The 15,819-nt window shown below is 37.8% G+C and overlaps 1 long non-coding RNA gene across 1 annotated transcript in view; it reads left to right on the plus strand.

Annotated features, from left to right (window-relative positions):
• Positions 1-12,156: 12,156 nt before the first annotated feature.
• The window catches only part of LOC132711992 (uncharacterized), a 36,450-nt gene continuing 32,787 nt past the window's right edge, over positions 12,157-15,819 (plus strand). Inside the window, exon 1 of the long non-coding RNA XR_009622698.2 lies at positions 12,157-12,245. This is a non-coding gene — a long non-coding RNA (uncharacterized LOC132711992). The remainder of the gene's footprint in view (positions 12,246-15,819) is intronic.

Raw genomic sequence — 15,819 nt, forward strand, 5'->3', positions numbered from 1 at the left:
TAGTTTACTTTCAACACTCTGCTCCTTTTTATCAAAATTGTTCCCCAAACTTTTTGTTTGTTTTGAAATATGTTCTTTTTACATATAAATGCTTGCAGAGCAATAAAAGTACTGTATGGGTCTACCTTAATGTTACTGCATTCTTTCAAAAATGACATTTCTATTTGCAACGTATCCACAAATTCTATTGTTGCAGAGTTGTATTCAAGGTAAGTACAGTACCTTATTAAATGTCAGTCACATAGCTAAATTTCTGCTATGTGTGAATGCATCCATAATAGCTTGACAACTTCGGTTCTCTTGAAAGAAATGCCGATATCTAAATAAGCTTTTCAGATAAACATAGCATAATCACAGTTAACTGTAAGCAGATGCAAAGAAAACGGTTTCTGTTCCTTTAATACTTCTACCAGATTTGGGATGGAAAACTCTTGACAGCCCCCGGTTGGCAGCAAAATCATACAGGAAATTTAACTCCTTGAGACCATCTAATACTATTGTAACACTCTCTACATGGGGCTCCCCTTGATGAGCACCCGGAGGCTCCAACTGGTCCAGAATGCGGCCGCGCAAGTAATAATGGGGGCGACCCGTCGCTCCCATGTAACACCCCTCTTGCGCGAGCTGCACTGGCTCCCGGTGGTCTTCCGGGTGCGCTTCAAGGTGTTAGTTACCATCTTTAAAGCGCTCCATGGCTTAGGACCTGGCTATCTACAAGACCGCATTCTGCCACCGATTGCCTCCCACCGATTGGTATGTTCACACAGAGAGGGCCTCCTCAGGTGCTGTCAGCCAAACAATGTAGACTGGCAACCCCCAGGGGGAGAGCCTTCTCTGTGGGGGCCCCTGCCCTCTGGAATGAATTACCCCCGGACATACGAAGGATCCCCGACCTCCGCGCCTTCGTGCAGTGAAGACCCTGTTATTCCAGGAAGCCGCTCTGATGGGATAAATGATTTTAATTTGGTCTTAATGGGGTTTTAAAATTGGTTTTAAAATGAGAGTTTTAAATTCGGCCCATGATTTAATTATTTTAATCTGCTCTTAAATTCTATTTTTGTACATTGTTTTTATTATGGCTGTTCACCGGCCTGAGTCTTTTGGGAGAAGGGCAGTATATAAATTAAATAAAAATAAATAATAATAGACATCTGGATTTTTGTAACCAAGATCTGTAACCATACGCAGAAACACAATAGTTTGCCTGACCCTCTTGTCTCTTTGAAAAGCCACCAGCATCAGTCCCTCTATAGTAGTATTGCTAACCTCTGCAAGTTTTAAGATGTGTGGACTTCAGCTCCCAGAATTCCCCAGGCAGCATGCTGGCTGGGGAATTCTGGATGTTGACATCCACACATCTTAAAATTGCTGCGGCTGAGAAACACTGCACTACAGTATTTCCTCAGCCCCAGGAATTGCCAATCCCTTCTGGAAGCATAATTTATACAATAAGAAAAACAACCTATCCAAGAGACTATAAAAATGATCAAACTAAATGTCCCAAATTAAGTACCAACTCGGACCCAGCCTGGAAAGAAAAATAAATGAATATCCCTGGATTTCCCTCCTACCAAATCAATAAACAAAGCAAGAATACAACTGAAAGCTATCACCAAAATTGGAGAAGTACACTGCAAATAGAAGAGCAATATGGTAGCTTATAGCACCTCTCTTAAAATATTATAAAGGCTTATGGGTTGTGTGAACACAGCCAGTGCCAACAATATTTCATATGCCAGTATGGGGATTTGTCTGTACCAATTGGATTTGTAAATCACCAAGGAACTAAGGAAATAAAAATGCTTATCACACTATTATAAGTACCCATAAGGTTTGGCCTAGGATTTTTTTAAATTCCAAAAGCACCGTAGTCAGTGGTTCCCCAATTTCCCATACAAATCCAGGTTTATTTTTGAACTTGAGGCAAAAAAATCCACTACTTTCTTGCTATTCTGACAGAAATAAAATCAATAAACTAATGCCAGACAATTTACAAGTTGTGATACCCCAAATTTGCTGCAGGAACTAGGCAACCCGGCTTTCATTACATGCACAGAATGGTCAGTTGTTCTCTCTCTCTCTTTAAATAATACATTGAATCATATATATCATATGTAACGCAATAAGAAAAAGTTAAAAGTGCAAAAAAAGAAAAAAATAGAAAAGAAAGAAAAAAGGTACAAAGAAGTGGCTTCTGGTATTCTTTACAGCAGTTATCAATATAATTATAAATTTATCTCTTACTCTAAGGACTCAACTGTCCTTTAGTAAGTAATTGCCTGGTTCACACTGTGACTAATGCAGAGCAAATCAGTGCTACATTCCCTTCAATATATTCTCCACACTGAAAAGTTGAGAACTAAAAAAAAAACCCCTGGAAATGCATTTCTGGAAAATTGAACATGAATGCACTGCTGAATCAAGTAGTAAGAAGATTGCCCATAATTCTTATTTAGAACCCAAGAAATACCATAGAATTTGCTAATGGAATCCTGCCTCTGCAGCTTGCCTGTAACGGTAGCTGAATTATCTCTGAGTGGTGGGGGTTAGGAGTGGAGAGGCAATGGTTCATTAAGCAAATCTTTGACTCCAGTAAACAAATGTAATATTCTTTTTAAAGTACTGCGTCTTGTATCTGTTGGCAGACATGGACTTTCAAGCCCTATTCTTTTGTACAATGTCAATATACTATTATTTTTCTTTTACCTTGTTCTCTTTTTCCCCTTTTTATAAAAATAGAACACCGCTGTTAAGATATTTTTTAAAAAACTGTAGTTAAAAGATCTGGCCTCTTAATTCTTATTTGTCATTCTATCCTGTTCAACATGAATTTAAAATGAATTTGTCCTCATTAAATTGAATTTTTCAAATGAAGTTTTAGCTGACATCGTCTGCCATTTGGGTCGTAGGTTATTATAGTGGTGTGTCAGATAACATGAGGATTATGATGGATGGAAAGGCAGCACATAAATGTTTTAAATAAATGAGTGCTAGAAAATTACTCACAACATTCATTCCCAGACTGCAGAAAACCATTGCAGATAATTTACACTAGCTACTGTATATGTATCTGTTTTCAACTTGTAAACCCTTTTCTCTTCACATGAAAGCAAAAGGGAGCCTGGATAGCTCAACAGACAGAGCTCTGTAATTTAACACCAGCTGTCTGCAATTAAAGTAAGATCGAATCTCGCCAGGCTCAAGGTTGACTCAGCCTTCCATCCTTTCTAAGGTAGGTAAATTGAGGACCCAGTTTGTGGGGGCAATAAGCTGACTTTGTATAAATATACAAAAGTATGAAGGCTATTGCTTAACGCATTGTAAGCCGCCTTGAGTCTCCAGAGAAGGGCGGCATATAAATCAAATTTAAAAAAAATAATAATGATAGATGGAATTTTAAAGTACACATCAGGAGGTAAACAGGCCAAATCTTTTTCATGCAAACTATTATCAGTGGAGGGGAAATCTTACACGTGCCTAATTTCAAGTTCTCCTCTTGGAAGGACATCCCTATAGAGCAGCAGAATTATAAAGCTAGAGCACGGGGATCTTCCAAGTATGTAATTGTAGAGAAAGACTATGACCAATTTCCATGTATCTGGGGCCACTTGATACTCTGATACAAATCCTGCAAATTAGCTTATAAGTTACATATTTAAATTATATATAATCATGCAAATTAGCCTGTAATTTACATATTGAAATAATATACATTGACATGGATGAAACAAACCAATTTAGCGTCAAACTCTGTGATACTTAAATTTGACAAAATGAAGTGTCAAACCGAAATAAATGAACAGTCATAGAAGGCACATCGTAACTGCTTATGATTTGATTTCCGCCTCCAAATGCTCTCCCAGATACTTAAACTTTTCAGTGATAGGAATTGGACAGATTCTCATACAGTATATTTCCCCCAATGAACCATAGGGTGTGTTCTTGGAGAAATGGAATTTTGAGGTTTAAAAACCAAGCAGAAGAATTGATATTCCTCACCCGATGCTAATTCCTTGTTGGAAATTGTGGCCTAAGAAGCTGATCTCATTAAGAAAGCACTGGGAAGAGCGAACTATATTGACTGACATAAGTAGTTTCAGTCATGGAGGTCAACAGTGATCTTTTCCTCATGAATGATTTTTAACAACAGTGGATGGAAACTAATCAAGGAAAAAAGCAACCTGGAATTAAGGAGAAACTTCTTAATAGTGAGAACAATTAATCAATGGAACAGCTTGCCTTCAGAAGTTGTAGGTGCTTCATCACTGGAGATTTCTAAGAAAAGACTTTTTATCATATGTGGTGGTAATAACCGAAAGCCAGAGATTTTTGGTGCCGGATAAAACAATGGCTGGAAAAGATGTTAATGCAAAACATAAAGCCAACATAATACCATTGGGTATTACAAAGGACAAATATAACAAGGGAACAATATATCTAATGTTACATATTCTAACGGCAGCAAGATTAGCTTTCGCGCAAAATTGGAAAAACAAAGACCTCCTCAGAAGAAGAGGTACTAAATAAGATATTGACGTGCTGAAATGGACAGGTTGACGCTGGAACTCAAAGATAAGAGTGAAACGGAATATTATGAAATCTGGAATAAAATGTATCATTGGTTGGAGAGGAGGAATATTGGGATAAAGGATTATCGATGTTGAAAGTATAGAAATTTCTATGCTAGTATTCTATGATAAATAGGAATGGAATTGGCATTGATGTAATTTTCACAGATGAAAAAAATTGTGTTTGAATTGTGATAGATGGAAGAAAAGGAACTGTATGTGTTATAAGGTAAAACTTGATGGAAATGTTTAAACCGGAAAAGTCACACTATGTCCAATGTTTTTAATTGTATTATTAATAAAAAACTTTTTAAAAAAGAAAAGAAAAGACTGGACAGCCACCTGTCTGAAATGGTAGGGTCTCCTGCTTGAGCTGGAAGTTGGACTAGAAGATTTCCAAAGTCCCTTCCAGCTCTATTGTGACTGATAACAGAACCAAGCTTTTGCTTGTGTACGTAGAACATCTGACCCAGGGATGCACAGTCCTGGCTATCTTTGCTCTTCTCTAATGTTCTGTTGGCTGCTATTTTGTGATACAGTTTAGGAGAAATTTATCCTATATGATTTTGTTTAATAGAATAACACTTGTCAACAGAAGTTGGTGGGGAGAGAAGCTGGCAGTTGCAACTGGAGTGGCCATTTTCAGCTTCCATCTTCCCCAAAGGTATCGATACGGAGGGAAGAATCACCCTTGATGAAACCCCCTTGATGAAACCCTGACTTGTCTTCCCTGAAGCCATTTTGGGAGCATCTTCAGGGCTGCCACCCTGCTTGAAACATTCATCTAAAAACTCAACAGGTGGATCTGGGTATAATTTTAGAGCTCTGATTAGTCTAGGACATAAAAAGTCCTGCTGGAGATGAAGCCAAATTCATGTATTGAGGCAGAACCTGGTCATTCACATAAAAGGGGGGAAGCAGAGCTTCAAGCTGCTGCTGCTGCTGCATCATCATCAATTTTGCCGAGGGCTACCAAAAGCTTCCTTAACTGCTTAGGATGAGCATTTTCAAGCCTTTTCAGGCCATGGGATCTGTTAGTTTAAAAAGAAAAAAATTCCCAGAACCTCGGATAAGAACAACGCTCTAGTGAGAGAAAATGGGCTTTATTTAACTTTTTTTTTAATTTTGAAAAACACTGCTCTCATCCAAAGTATAGATGTTGCAAAACAATGAATCCTGCAAACAGAAACTGGAATTAATGAGTGAATCAAGTGCAGGCATACAATTTGTGAAATATGAATGGCTAGGGAGTCATACAAATACTGCAGAGTTTCTCAATCTCAGCTAGTTTAAGATGGACTTCAACTTCCAGAATTCTCCAGCCACCCTTGTTTGCCTTTTAATTTCATACCAAATTGTAGAAGGAATTTCTCCTTCGTGACTTTGCTTAATAACAGAAACCAGAATGCATATCAACAGAAGCACAACCTGCATTTATTGGGTACAGAGGTTGCATAGCAAACCTAAAATGTGGCAACTCTGCTGCATAAGTTTATCAAAGTATCCATGCAAATAGAACTTGTACATGTAATCCATGAGGTATGAAGTTGTGACATAACCAAGCTGGGACTACATAAATAATGGCTTTACTAAGAATACAAAAAATGTGTGTTAAAATAATGATTACTCTCTGATGTTTCTGCTCTTGTTATCTCCCTTGTCCTTGCTTCCCACAGCTTTCCTTGCCCCCAAGTAGCCCTTCTTGTTATCAACCTTCCTTTGCTTTCTAAGCATTTTTATGACTGCACTGACATTTTTATTGCATCTCTAAGAGGCTCAGGAAAAGTGAGGTGGGGGGAAGAGAGCGGAAATGAGCTGTTTAGCCTAGCTAGCTCCTTTTTTCTCCTTCATGAAAAATAGGGTAAGTCTACTTAAATCATGGCTTGACAGTAAGATGGGGGGGGGGGCTAGTAAAATTGAAATTCCCTGGCCACTTCAATCACCCTGTAAGTAACTATTAGAAAACAGATTATGTTCTTAGACAAGAAACCAGTATAAATATTCCCATTTCATGAACTTTGATTGATGCATTTCCTCTTCTGAGGCTGTCAGAATACCAAGTGTTTCCTCTTTAATTCTTACCTAACCCTGACTGTATCTTCATAACTTACTAACAAAACAATCAATTTGAAACTGGTCTATGAAGACAGTTTGATTTAATAACTATATATTAGCTTAACCATACTTTGTAACTTGGACTCTGAATTCTGACTAGTTGGAAATAAACAGTGGTGGGTTGTCCCTGGTTCAGACCGGTTCGCAAGAACAGGTAGTAGAACCAGCGGGAAGCCCCGCCCACTGCCCCGGATCGGCGATCTGCACATGCGCAGAAGCAAGGCGTGCAAGCGAGTGAAGCGAATGCGTGCGCATGATCCCATTGCGAACCAGTAGTAAAGGTAAGTAGAACCCACCCCTGGAAATGAAACAAAAAGCTAAGAATGTAATGATTATATCAGAGGGGAAATCAGGAAGGATAAATCTAAGGGTCATGAATGTTATGCAAAATCTTAATTCATAATTATATCCAAATAAATGATTGTTTTTCTTTAAAATTGTTTTGGCTTTCTGCCTTGCTTTTTTTCAATAATAGCTTCTGAAAAAACAATTAGTAAACATCCAGGAAAAAATACAGTTCAATGCTTTCAAAGAGTATAATAATTCTCATCATCTCCAGACAGAATTTTGGGAATACTAGGAATAGCATATTTGGAGGGAATCAGACTAGGGAAAAATTGAACTAGAAACTTTGGAAACTTTTGACTGCTTGTGACTTATACCTATAAGATTCTATAAGAATTCTGATTACAATAAAACTCTTATGCAAACTAAACCTATAGAAAAAAAGAATAGAAGAAAGGTATAAAAAGGGCAAAGAAAAAGAAAAAAGAGAAAAGAAAGAGCAAACTAAGAAAATAATGAAGAGAAAAATACTTATAAAGAAATTACTTCCAACATTCATCAAAAGTATAAACAAACTTAGTTTCAACATATCTTGTTTTAGCCTTGATCAAATAAACCAACATTATATTCCTTCCTTTTACTTCTAACAATCTTTCATCTTTAATTCATTTGAATATTCTAGTAGGATTTGGTTTTTCTTCATTTTTTTCTTTGTCCCATCACCAAATTCTTCAATAGCAATAGCACTTACACTTATATACCGCTTCATGGTGCTTTTACAGCACTCTCTGTGTGATTTACAATGTCAGCACATTGCCCCCAACAATCTGGGTTTTACCAACCTCAGAAGGATGGAGGGCTGAGTCAACCTTGCACCAGTCAGAATCAAACTCCTAGTATTGAACAGTGAGTTAACCTGCAATACTGCATTCTAACCCCTGCACCATTATGACTCTTACATCCAAAGGAAATAATTGTCTTCTTGCTTTGTCATTTGTATTTCCCTTTTAAATTTTAAAACCTCAGTTAGTTTCTTTTGTAGATCCAGTGAAACATCTTTTCTGAAGTCGTTCTCTTTGCCTGTCAGCTATAAGTCTACTTTTGATACCATCTCTAATTTGTTAGATAAAATTTGCTCTATGTCTGTCATTTCTTCAATAACATCTTTTGGACATTGTCTAACCACAGAAGCAGATTATATTACTGATATTGTTGATACTGTGGCTATTATGGATTTGAAACACTGGCTAAAGTATACAGACGGGGTGTTTGGGAGGGGCTCTGTGAGCCTAATAGACTAGTTTGAAGGAATCATAAACTGACATCTTTTGCCAATAGCTTGACCTAGATTCTCTATCCTACCAAATCCCTTTGAAATCAGATCATTATCAACTGTTAGTATCACACACAGTATGAATAAATGACAGAAGAAAATCAGTTTGGCAGCCACGTTTCAGTTATGTTGCACAGTATTTTTTTTTTCTAGTAATGGCAGATAAAAGGGGTCATCCTCCTCTTTTCTCACCCTTGGGTCAATAATTGTCTTATTGTTTTGAATCTTGCCAACAATTTGTTTCTTGAAGCCCCAGTGGCTACAGAAATGAAGACAGCATTGCAGAATACATCTCGATAGCATTTTCTAGTAACCAATCCAGCACACAATTAACGTTAGGAAACACTTTGGATTGATACTTATACTGGTATCCAGGGCTGGGAGACTTTAGCTTACAAGCCACATGCATGTCCCATACTCTCATTGTTCTCAGTTAAATTTCAGCCACGTGTTTCGCAGAGAACCAATGAGAAAATAAAGGTAGTAATAAAAGTGCCAAACTTCTAAGAGGTGAAATATTCCCATTCTCACTTTTACCCTCGCCATCCCCCAAAGCCCTGAAAAATTGACTAAGATACTGCTGGAATTTGGTGGCAATATGAAATAATTTTCGTAAAATTATAAGCACTGGAAGGGATGTGAAAGGCCTCTGTGAGATGTAATAATTTTATTCCCAGCCTCATCTCCCCTCCCTCTCCCCCCCCCCGAAATCATCCAAAACTAGGGCAAATGACACACACCTCAGTTCGCTCCTTCTGGTAAGGAAACTGTGTCACTGAACAGCCCTTTTCAGCTTGTTAGCCTGTTAGGAAGAGGCCCTTAGGCTAAAATAGTTACCTATTTCCTGGCAAGCCAACGCCTGATCCAGCTCTTCCTACAGCAAAGCATCTATTCTCCTTAGCACAACACTATTTTAGTCCAGTACTTTTGGCAAGATGTTCTGTTCCAACATAATAGACAGGGACTGCTCTATTTGCATTTGCTTTTTTTCTTTTCTGTTTTAAATCAGGGGCAAAGTGTGCTGCAATATCAGTTAGAAGAAAACACTGCAGTCAAAGAGCTAACTTGAAAAGCTTAACAAAATGCTGGCTCAGCACTGCAACACAATGGGTCTTCCTGTTGAATTATGTAGACGGTGTGTGTTTGTTTGTAAGAGGGATGCATAATCAGGTGTTGGATATTAACATAATTCAAAATCACTGTTAGAATTTTGATTGAAGCATTTGGACAAGACTTTCTGCACTGTCCAATTAGAGATCTGCCATAAAAGTATGTTGAAAGCAAATACCCTAGAGAACAGTATCAGGACTCAGGAGGACCTTAACAAGCTGGAAGAGTGAAGATTTTCAAGAGACAGAAGCAAAATCATTCATTTGAGTAAGAAAAATCAAGGGCATTAATATAGTATATGCCAAAAGGATTTTTGATGGCTCATACATTGAATATGAGCCAATAATACAATATAGTTGCAGAAAAAGCAAACATGCTCTGAAACTGCTTCAAATATCTCATCTTTATCTAGAAAAGAAAAATACTTGAAACAAGTTTTTTATTTTTTATTTTATTTATTTATTTATATGGCCCCCTATCTCACACTGGTGCCATATGATTAAGATTATGTTTTGATAATAGATGAGGTTTCAAAATTATCCAGTTATAATACAGCTGAAAGAGTTACTAGTGCAACCAACTTTGAAATGTCCAATAGATTCATAGAAGGCCTATTAGAACTCTATAATATTGAGCAAAAAACTCTGCAAAAGACACAATTCTCTCACAGTGACAGATCCATATCTCTTTAACTACTCTCACCAGATAAAAGTGTCAGATTCAAAGATCGGTCCAAAATAGTAATATTTATCCAGCCAAAGTGATATTGAAAAGCTGAAAAGTTGAAAATAAAAGCACAGAACAAAACATATCAGTGAGATGTAAGGTATCCAAATGCTACTTATCTGAGTTACATGGAATGGTATCTAATCAAGAGCTGGACAGTGTAATAGATCATGTTATGTTGCATGTATCTGTTATTTTACTTAGAAAGAGGGAACGTGACAAAATTGTTATTTACTAAAAAATTGAACCTACTTGGGTTACAGGGATGTTTTTCGATAATCTTTGAAACATGTTGAAATTCATTTTTGTTTGAACTCAAAGTTGAGTCCAAGCTGATCTTAATAAAACTCAGGTCAACTCTTATGTCAACGCTCTCTCATAAATGAAGAACCCATCATTTGATTTCTGGCCCTTCATTCTCCTTTGCTGTCTATTTTTGGAGTAGGTGGACTGGCGATGACAGGAACTGATACTATGCCACTAATTTAATGGCACAACCAAAGTCATATTTTTATTATGCCCTAATCAATCACATATGCATTTCCTTCTATATTTTAATTCAGTAGATTCACATAGAAATGCAAATAGTTTTTTTTTTTCGGCCAACCAAAATGCATATAAACTTTCAAGTTCTCCAGAACACCTTGTTAGGCGTTCAGATTTTATCAGGGGTGAAATCCAGCAGGTTTTGACAGGTTCTGGAGAACCGGTAGCAGAAATTTTGAGTAGTTCAGAGAACTGGCAAATACCAACTCTGGCTGGCCACAGAGTGGGGAGGGAATGGGGATTTTGCAGTATCCTTCCCCTGGAGTGGAGTGGGAATGGAGATTTTGCAGTATCCTTCCCCTGCCACGCCCACCAAGCCACACCCACAGAACCAGTAGTAAAAAAAATTGAATTTCACCACTGGATTTTATACCATCAACTAATTAAAAATTCAGGAGAATGAAAGTTTACAGATTCTTCTGAGGCATGTTCTTTTAGTCCTAATCTAGGTAAAGTGTAATAGACAATAAAACTTCAAAAATACATTTATTTTTGTTTTATTGGTTAGATTATGAAAATGCTAGACTAGAAGAAGCACAAGTTAGAATTAATATTCCTGGAAAAAAATATTAAGAAGATGTTGAAAATATAACTTTAGTGGCTGGAAGTGAACCAATGATGGATGTTCAAAAGCAATTCTAATGTTCAAAAGCAAAAATGTTAGTGACTGGAAGTAAGGAAACCTTAACTTTTGTTGAAGGTAAAAGAGGAGTGTTCAAAAGCTCTTCTAATGCTCAATCAAGGGTGAAATGCTCCCGGTTCAGACCAGATTGGGTGATCCGGTAGCGATCGTCGTGGGTGGTTCGGCGATCCTGTAGCGATGGCAGAGCAAAGCTCCGCCCACCCGCCTGGGTGTCGTTACTTCCTGGTTTTAACCAGGAAGTAATGTGTTTTTTACCTTCTGCGCATGTGCAGAAGATTTTGTGCATGCGCAGGTCTGCACATGCACTTCTGAACCGGTAAGGAAGATAAGTAGATTTCACCCCTGTGCTCAATATTTTTTAAAAATATGTCTACTTCCAATGCAGTGCAGATTAGTGGAAACAGTAGAGACTTTATCCTCCTGGGCTCAAACATCTAAAAGAATGGTGACTGTAACCTTGAAAAAGTGATGTCTGTTTCTTGGGAGGACAACTATGACAAATTAGACAAACAGTTAAATCACAGAGACTTCATTTTGGCAACAGAGGTAAGTATTTCAAGGTCACAGTCTTACTAATCTCAGAATACAGCTATGAAAACTAGAACATCCAAAAGACTGGATAAAGAAAAATTGATGTATAGTAAGTGGAGAAAATTGCTGAGAGTATCCTGGATCATAAGAATAAGAAATGCTTACACAATACAGGTAGTCCTCCCTTAACAAAAGTAATTGGGGGGAGCAGAATTTTTATTGCTAATTGATGAGGTCATAAAGTGCGATGTCACATGACCATGCTGCTTAGTAACAGAGCTATTGGTGGCCCCGTGGTTAGAATGCAGCATTGCAGGCTAACTCTGCCCAGTGCCAGGAGTTTGCTCCTGACCAGCTCAAAGTTGACTCAGCTTTCCATCCTTCCAAGGTCAGTAAAATGAGGACCCAGGCTGATGGGGGTAATACGCTAATTCTGTGTAAAGCACTATGAAGCGGTATATAAATCCAAATGCTATTGCTAACAGCAGTTCCACCAGTCCCTGGTTATTGTCATTAAGTGAATCGCTATGGATCATTAAGCAAAACCTCACATGATTGTGACTTTCAACTTTCTGCCAGTTTCATCATTGTGAGCAGGGAAGGTCATAAACCATAATCACATGACTGTGGGGCACTGCAGTGGTTGGAAATCTGGAAATACTCAGATGACAGTCATGTGACAATCATGTGGGCATTGTGAAGGTAGAACTTTGAGGACTAATTGAATGTATCACTCATGCAACACCATTATAAATTTGAACAGTCACTGGACAAGTAGTCATTAACTGAAGACACTTGCACTAAAGCAGTGTTTCTCAACCTTGGTAGCTTGAAGATGGGTGGACTTCAACTCCCAGAATTCCCCAGCCAGCAGCACTGGCTGGGGGATTCTGGGAGTTGAAGTCCACCCATCTTCAAGCTACCAAGGTTGAGAAACATTGCACTAGAGTAAATAAAAACAGAAAGTTCACTGAAAGCACTAATAATGAAGATAAACCCAAATATTTGGGATACAATATGGAAGCAAGAGTCTTTAGAAAAGACCCTTTTGATACTTGGCAAAGCATGAGCGTTTAAAAAACTCAAGTCAAAGAAGAGTTACTGATCACTGCTGTGGCAAACTCCTGTTCATCGAATCATAAAGACAGAACTGATTAAACATGAACAAATGTAGAAATCCAAATTTGTTGGGGGAATAAACCCAAAACATCTTCTTTTTCCACTCTTTTTCATACATAAACATTTTCTGCCAAGCCTAGCTGCTAATGTAATATTCACAGCCAGATGTCATTCACGTTGACTCTTTTGGCATTACTTACATGCAGCTCAATTCCACATTTTTACTTCTTTGTATCATTCTCCACAGTTCAGGGTGAGTTCCTTTTTTTTTCTACCATAGGCAATATTCCTTTAAAAGTTTTATTCCATATTTTAGCTCTGGGGCTCTTGCCCAATTAACGATAGAGTTCCTCTCAGCACTTTGAGCCTGTCTCTTTAGTTCTTTGCAAGCATTGTCAGCGGTCATTTTTTTTCTTGACATGATTTGTATAGAATCTCAGAAGAGGATTTTTTTTTTTAATGGTGTCAGATCTCAAGCTTCTCAAATATTAAAGGATTGGAAGTCCATTGGGATTTCATTTAGATAAGAATGAACACAATTTCGATTCCCCTCTAAAGCAGGTTGTACATTCTGAAAGAGGCTTTGCAGATCTGCAGGTGCATTTCTCTTCACTGGAAATCAGTCATACATCCTGCTTTTGTTCTTTTTCAGTTTTTCTGAAGCAGGAATGGGAATTTGCACCCCAAGAATGACTATACCCATTTGCTAATTTTGGCAATGTTAAATTCTGGCCAGATGAGAGGGGAGGACCTGGAGGAAGAAGATAGGCAGAGTGAGGACATGAGCAGAAGGGAGTTGATGCAGACAGGGCAATGGAAAGAAGAGAGAAGCTTTTTCTATGGGTTATCACTATAGACCTCTGGCAGCAGAGGAAGAAGCTGGAGAGTAAAGCAAAATGGATAAAGAAGTCAGGGAGGGTGGAAGCCTCTTGAAGAGATCTCTCTTCTTCCTACTTTCTAGGAAGCCCCCATTCTCACTTTTGGCTCTTGCTCAACCCATAAGCCCATCAATTATATGAGGATATATTGCCCTTAACAGAATAAACTAAGCTCCTACTATTAGTTGGCAGGAATTGACCACAACAAGTAGCAGATTATGGTAGCCCAGAGCAAGGCAGAGTAAACCCATCAAATGCGGAAGGCATTAATTGGTGAGTAAAGATTCTCCATTTTTGGTCCTAAAGATTCTTAAACAATATTATCTCGCATCCAAATCTGAATGCCACATTCTAAAACTGTTCACAATGAAATAAAACAAGCAGAGGGAAGATCCAAGTCCTATATATGATGAGGCCAAAAGAGTCTTTGCTAACTACTAGAAAGACATTAGTAAAATGGCCTAATGAATTTTCGACTGATAATTCCAGTGTGGTATAGAAGTGAAGGTATTGTACTGGCACCAGGAAGACTTAGGATCTACTCCACCCTCAACCAGAGGTGATTTTGGCCAATTTCTATCTCCTCTCTCTCTCTCTCTCTCTCTCTCCTCCCTCCCCCCCCCAATCAGCCTAACAGGTTATTGTAGAGAAAATGTGAGGGGGGAAACATTGATATACCATCTTGGGTTAGATGTTATTTATTTATTTATTAGTTATTTATTAAACAAATTTATATAGATGTGCAACTCACACATAGAAGACTCCTGGTGGCTTATAAATTTGAAAATCCACTGCATAATAAAAACTCATATAAATCCTAAATTCCTTTATCTCTTTCCTGTCATCTAGTGATCAACTGGATTTTTGCAGCCAAAGTATGACAGCTTAGCGACCTGAGAACTCTAAATAGGGATTTAGAAAAAATGGTTGTGTGTGTGGAAATACAATACTTAATTATGCATGATTGTACATCTGCATGATTATTAACATTACCATTTGAATATTTAATGCCCTGCACAATGTAACTACAGATGGACTGATTAAAACGAAATTGATTAAAGATGAGCCCATATTTAAAAACATGCAGCCACATTTCTGCTGTACCGCCTAATGAATTGTGAAATTCATTTATGTCCAGCTTTGTATGCAGAATCATATTGAAATGGAGCAATTTGTTGTCTTAGGTTACAAACCAACACATTTCAGTTTAATTCAATAAAGTTTGTTTCTACACTGATATCTCTTAAGATTTCCTAAAAGAATCCTTGGAACAAACAGTTGGCCCCAAAGAGCTGCTTTTCCTGTAAGTCTGTCAACTATTGTCTTGCAAGTAATTACGGTATATCTGACATGAACACAAAAAGAGTTTTCTTGGTGACATTTGAACTTTGAACTATGCCTGCACGAGAAGTAATGGCATCAGAAGGAGGAAAGGCAGATATGAAAGTATTTAGTAAAACCAGATCACTCAAGAATACTTTGGCAGATCACATCTGGATGCCCAGGGCTACAATTGCATTAAAAGTTGAAAAAACAACAATAAATCTTGTCCAAAATGAAGAGTGGACAAAGGGAAGAAAGCCTAAACACAACTCTTTGCCAGTGATTTCATCTGACTTAAGAATATGAATGATACTAATGATATTTGGCATGATAGTAATTCCAAAGAAATTGGTATTGGAAACCTCCATGATTCCTGTTCCAAGGTTTATAAAGGCACAGATGAGAAAACTATGGAAATATAGGACTGTGTTCAGTAAGATTATCATTTACACTTCCTCCCTTGCATTACTTGAGTGACTCCACTCATAAACACAGTTTTAGGCACAGATGTTTCTAAAGGACGGCCTAAACATATTGATCCCAATGCAAATAGACTTCCAGAGAAGCTATAAACCTGATCCTCTGGTGTTGCATCTCCAAGAGAAGCATATGTCCAGAGATATTTTATGACATGTGCCAGTT

This window comes from Pantherophis guttatus, chromosome 1 (assembly GCF_059756535.1).
Source record: "Pantherophis guttatus breed Tessera chromosome 1, ASM5975653v1, whole genome shotgun sequence".
NCBI classification, from domain to species: Eukaryota; Metazoa; Chordata; class Lepidosauria; order Squamata; family Colubridae; genus Pantherophis; species Pantherophis guttatus.